The 6,429-nt window shown below is 40.7% G+C and overlaps 1 pseudogene; it reads left to right on the plus strand.

Moving 5' to 3' along the window:
- Positions 1–535: 535 nt before the first annotated feature.
- On the plus strand, positions 536–1,499 carry LOC114214834 (primary cilium assembly protein FAM149B1 pseudogene; annotated as a pseudogene).
- Positions 1,500–6,429: the final 4,930 nt, after the last annotated feature.

The following is a 6,429-nucleotide window of genomic DNA, read 5'->3' on the forward strand; positions in this document are numbered from 1 at the left end:
TCGCGCTCCCCGCTCAGCGGGGAGTTTGCTTTTCCCTCTGTCCCTGGCCCTGCTTGTGCTCTCTTGCACTCTCTCTCTCTCTCTCAAATAAATAAAATCTTAAAAATAAATAAATAAATAAATGATATTGGGGAAACTGGGTATACACACACAAAGGAATGAAATTGGGACCCCCCTACCTTATACCATAAACAAAAGTCAACTAAAATATATTAAAGACTTGTACATAAGACCTAAAACCATTAAGCTCCTAGAGGAAAACATAGGAGGTAATGTCCTTGACATTGGTCTGGCAATGATTTTTTGGATTTGACACCAAAAGCTAATGCAACAAAAGCAAAAATAAACAAGTGGGATTACATCTAACTAAAAAGCTTCTGGACCCAGGGAGTGGTGGCGGTCTGGAGTCTAGGCGACGGGGTGTGATGGGGCCAGAAGGTGGCGGGAGGGCTGGGCAGGAGCCGGCGGGAGGGCCAGGCCCAGAGTCCCCGACGCTGGCGTGTCCACCCCTCCACGACAGAGGAGGAATAGGAGGATGATCTCCAGATACACTCGGAAGGCGGTGCCACAAAGCTTGGAGCTGAAAGGAATAACAAAACATGCTATTAATCACCATCCTCTTCCAGAGCAGCTGGATGAAATTTCTTCTACCAATGACGGCCATGAACAAGACACAAGTTCCCAAAGTGAGTCTGTCATCACACAAGAATCACCTTTTACATCAGCTGACACTGGGAATTCAAGATCTGCTTTTCCAAGCTATAGAGGCACAGGGATCTCTACAGAAGGCATATCGGACTTCTCCTGGGCCTATGGTGAACTTGATCAAAATGCCACTGAAGAAGTCCAGGCAATGTCCACAGCCATTGATGAGCTCTTGTATGAGCAGAAGTCGAGTGTGCATACTAAGAGTCTACAAGAAGAGGGCCAACAATGGACATGCAGCTTTCCTCACTTCAGAATTCTGGGTAGGCAGATAATCACTCCAAGTGGAAGTTATGGGCTGTATCCTAGATCCCCCTCTGTTGTTTCAGCTTCACATGAGGCAACACTTTCTTAAGAAAGAGATTCTACTATATTTGGTATTAGCGGAAAGAAGTTACATTTTTCATCTTCTTATGCTCATAAGGCATCTTCCATTGCCAAATCCCCTAGCTTGTATTCTATGGAAAGAGAAGAGAAAGACTGTGTAATCTTCTCTGAAGGAATAATAGAGGAATACCCAGCATTCGACCACACTGATATGGAAGAGGGGTTTCAAGGAAAGAAATTACAAGCAGCTCCAAAGAAACAGAAATTAGGGTACAGTCCCATTGCTCCATTTTACTGCATGAAAGAGGATGTCCTTGCTCACATGTTTGACGACGTGTGGAGCAAGGTTCTGAGCTGTATGGAGCAGCTGACAATGTAGTCATTGGGAGGGACTGGCTTCTGGTAAGGATCTTTGTGAAAACAATATAAAAAAAATTGTTTATGATTTCCAAAGCCTAACTAACTAGTTTATCAGATTATATGCTTCATTAGTGTAAAAGATTCATATTTGTATTTTCCACAGACACTAATTTTGAGAATGAGTGGATGAGTAACAAGGCCCATTCTATGATGACTAGCCCGTGTTTTCTTTTAATATAATTATTTGTGACAAAAAACATGTGCAAGTGGCAAATACATTTTTAAAAACTGCTTTACTTAAGAATAATTGATATACAATAAAGCATTAATATTTAAAGTGTACAATTTGGTAAATTCACCTATGTATATACAAACATGAAACCACAAAAGTCAATATAATGAACATATCCATCACCCCCAAAAGTTCATGACCTTTGTAATCCTTCCCTTCTGCCCATGCCTGATCCACCATCTCCAAGTGACAACAAATGTGCTGTCACTATAGTTTAGTTTTTATTTTGTAGTTTCATATAAATGGAATCATGGTATTTACTTTTTGTCAGCTTCCTTCATTCAGCATGATAATTTTGAGATTCATCCATGTAATTATGTGTCAGCAATTTATTCCTAGCAAGTATTCCATTGTTTCATAATTTGTTTATCCATTTACCTTTTCATGGACATTTGGATTGTTTTCACTCTGGCACTATTACATGTAAAGCTGGTCTGCACATTACTGTATTAAGTTTTTTGGGGCGCCTGGGTGGCTCAGTTGGTTCAGCGTCTGCCTTTGGCTCAGGTCATGATCCCGGGGTCCTGGGATCGAGCCCCACATGGAAGCCTGCTTCTCCCTTTCCCACTCCCCCTGCTTGTGTTCCCTCTCTCGCTGTGTCTCTGTCAAATAAATAAATAAAATCTAAAAAATAAAATAAAATAAAAAATAAAAAGCTTCTATACAGCAAAGGAAACCATCAACAAAAGTTAAAGGCAACCTATGAAGTAGAAAATATTTACAAACCACATATCCAATAAAGGGTTAATATCCAAATTATATAAGGAACCCCTATATTTCAGTAGCAAAGCAACCCCAGCCCCATATCCCAATTAAAAAAAGAGAAAAGGAAGGGGAAGATTGGGCCTTCCTCGGGGAGAGCAGTCCCACTGGGCCTGCTGTAATGGCTACTCCAAACCTCTCCGTTGCTTTCTTGGTTTTCCACTGGGCTTCGCAGAGTCCAGGTGGCTGCAGCGCCATCCTGAATCATCTCGCTCTCCACACACCTGGGCTGGAGCGTTATGGTCCTAGCTTGCTGACACCCTCCACCCAAGGCCCCCACTCCCCCGCCACTTGAAACGCAACTCCCCCCGCCTGGGCCAGCGACACAGGCAAGAGTGGCTGTGTTCGACCTAGGCAGCAGACAAGATGGGTTCAAAAGGAGCCGTCCTTCTCCGTGGCCTTTATAAAGTGCTGTGCACTATGGACATGTCACTGTGCTGCTTGCAACGTGGCCTGCGATGCCCTTTGGGGTCTGCCCCACCGTTCTGTCCCTCCTGAGCCTGCCCTGCTCCAGCTTCGAGAGAGCCCTCTGGCCTGCGGGGTGCCCGGGTCCTCCGTCTCAGACCTGCTCTTCCCTAGTGCCTCCCCAACCTGCCCATCTCCAGGCCCCTCAAGAAGAAAAAACAAAAACCAAAAAACAAACAAAAAAGAGACATTTTTTTTTTTTTCAAATAAGACATCCAAGTGGCTAGCAGGTACATGAAAAGATGCTCAACATCACTAATCATTAGGGAAATGCAAATTAAAACCATAATAAAATATCATCTTACATCTGTTACGACAGTTATCAAAAAGAGGTAACAAATAAATGTTGATGAGGATGTGGAGACAAGGGACCTTGTGCACTGTTGGTAGGAATATAAACTGGTACAGGTACTATAGAAAACAACATGGAGGTTCCTCAAGAAATTAAAAACAGAACTACCATGTGATCCACATATCTCATTTCTGGGTATATTCTAAAGGAAACAAAATCATTATCTCAAGAAGGTATCTGTACCCTCATGGTCACTGCAGCATTATTTATGATAGCCAAGATAATGAAACAACCTAACTGTCCTTTGAGGGATGAACGGATAAAGAAAATGTAAGACACACACACACACACACACACACACACACACACACACACACACACACACAGGGAATATTATTCAGCCTTCAAAAAGAAGGAAATCTTGTCATTTGCAACAACATGGATGACTCCAGAGAGGGCATTTAACCAAGTGAAAGAAGCCAGATAGAAGACAAATAACACACATTACCACTTATATGTGGAATCTTTTAGAAAAAAAATCAAACTCATAGAATGAGAGTAGATTGGTGGTTGCCAGAGGATGGGGGAAATAGAGGTTGGTGAACAGGTGTATTAACTTTCAGTTATAAGATGAATCATGTAGCAATATCTAATGTATGGTGACTATAGTTGTTAATACTTTATTGTATAATTGAAATTTAGGTAAGAGAGTAGATTTTAAATGTTTTCATCACCTCCCACAAAGGGAAATATGTGAGGTGATGGATGTGTTGTGAGAATCCATTTACCATTTATTTATATATCAAATCATCACTGTATACTTTTTTAAAAAATATTTTATTTATTTAATAAGAGAGTGCGAGCAAGCACATGAGCAAGGGGAGGGGCAGAGGGAGAGGAGAGAGAGAATCCCAAGCAGATTCCCGTGAGCACAGAGCCAGATGCAGCCTGCTCCCACCATCCAGAGATGGTGACCTGAGCCGAAATCAAGAGTTGAACACTCAACTAAGCCACCCAGGTGCCCCCACGTTGTACACTTTAAATACATCATTTGATCAATTATATCTTGATAAGACAAAAACAATTTTAGTCCATTTCCTTCATTTTAATATGGACAAGAGAGGTGTTAGGAGATTGAAACTGCAAATAATTACAAAAACAAAATCTAAAATATTTGTAAACCACATGGTTGATAAGGGGTTAATAACCAAAATAAACTGGGTGTATCACTGTTCTTCAGTAAATGCAGGGATGAGAATCTCACATATTGGACGTTCACCAACATCATCCATTTCCTTCCTCTATTACAACAAAAAATATCAGGAGAGGGAGAAGTGATTTTCAGTAACTGGCATCTCCAGTACGCTTAAGTACTTAACTCTTATGCTATTCTACTGCCCTCTGCTGGATATATGTGATACTTGTAACCTCTAGTTCTAGAGTGGTAACAATAGTGATCATTATCATCATACTAGCAGCAGCATTAAAGGTCAAGCACTGTGCCAAGTGCTTTACATGTACTATCTTATTCAATCCCCTTAATAACTCTATGGCTAGAAAATGCAATTCTTATAGGTGAGGAACCTGGAAGTTCAAAGGCAAGCAAACCGACAAGCTTACATAACTCAAGTAAGGGAACTGGGAATTAAATACTAACTCTAGAGCCCAGTTCTTAGCTATCTCCTGTTTACTAAATATAAACTTTCATGCTACCAACTGTATTGGAGATAAATCTGGAAATTATCATTTGACATCTGTTGATTCACTGATTAATAATGCAATCAAGAAAATGACTTTTATTCTAAAAAGCCCAAATAAGTATCTTCTAATTTTTCCCTCTCAAGCCCTAAAATAATTCAAAAAGGAAGAGTTTACTCAATTAAGAGGAAAAAGTGTTTCTTAGGGCTTCTCCAAGTGTGACCCATGAATCTCCTGCATTAGAATCATGTGAGTTGCTGGTTCAATGTGCAGAATCCCAGGCACCAGGATGCACTGTGCAGGTAGAGGACAGGACCTGTTACTGAGACATGGTATGTGTTATTAATGTAGGGGTTGAAAGAGGAAGCAAAGATGATTCCTAGGGTTTTTTGCTTAGCAACTGGATTGGTAGTAATGACATTAACTGAGATGGAAGATCAGAAGAAGATAACGGGTTTTTATTGTCAGCAGCTCAGTTGTGGTAGTTGGGTGTTTGGTAGTGGATACAGAACTGGGAGTTTTGGTTTAGAAATGTTTGTAATGTCTAACAGATAGACAAAAATGGAAAACAGAAACTGCAAAAGAAATAACTGAGACCCAATTTTTTTATTCAGAACTGTATTTAAGATCTATACATGTTGTGTCATGTTTATCTAATTCCTATAGAGTTATCTTGTAACCCAACAATGAAAATGGCCAGATTGCTTCCAACTCCTGTTACCACAAACAATATAGCAAAGGCATCCTCCCAACTGTCCCCTATAAAATAATAATATATAGATTGGTCCTTGCCCTCAGGTCTTGACACCAGGATCCTAAAACTCTTAGAAATTCCTAATAACACTAAGAGCATCTTTTGTTCTACTGAGGTGATTCTGGGTGGGTTCTTGGTTGGCTGCTGGTCACCAGAAATACCAAGCCATGATTAGAAGTTTGGAATTTTATTTTGTTATGTTAATCACCATACATTACATCATTAGTTTTTGATGTAGTGTTCCATGATTCATTGTTTGCATATAACACCCAGGGCTCCATTCAGTATGTGCCCTAATACCCACCCCCCTCCCCTCTAGAACCCTCAGTTTGTTTCTCAAAGGTCCATAGTCTCTCATGGTTTTTCAGTACCGCACCTCATCCTCCAGAGAAGGGAGGGGGACTAGAAATAGAGTTGATTGATCATGCCTATGTGAGCAAGTGTTCACTAAATCTCAATAGTAAAGGGTTCAGAGAGCTTCCAGTGGCCGAACACATTAACACTGGGTGAGTGAGGCACCCCAACTCCACAAAAACAAAAGCTCCTGTGCTCAGGACCCTCCCAGACCTTGCCCTATGTATCTCTTCATCTGGCTGTTCATCTGTATCCTTTATCATGTCCTTTAATAAACCAGTAACATTAAGTGTTTCTCTGAGTTCTGTGAACCCTTCTAGCAAATTAATTGAATCTGAGGAGAATATTGTGGGAGCCTTTAATTTTGTAACCAAATCAGATATAAGTTGTAACCTGGGGACCTATCACTTGCTATTGGGA

Source organism: Eumetopias jubatus, unplaced genomic scaffold (assembly GCF_037043125.1).
Source record: "Eumetopias jubatus isolate StellerSeaLion01/CBP00866 unplaced genomic scaffold, mEumJub1_p1.0 scaffold_1, whole genome shotgun sequence".
Lineage (NCBI taxonomy): Eukaryota > Metazoa > Chordata > Mammalia > Carnivora > Otariidae > Eumetopias > Eumetopias jubatus.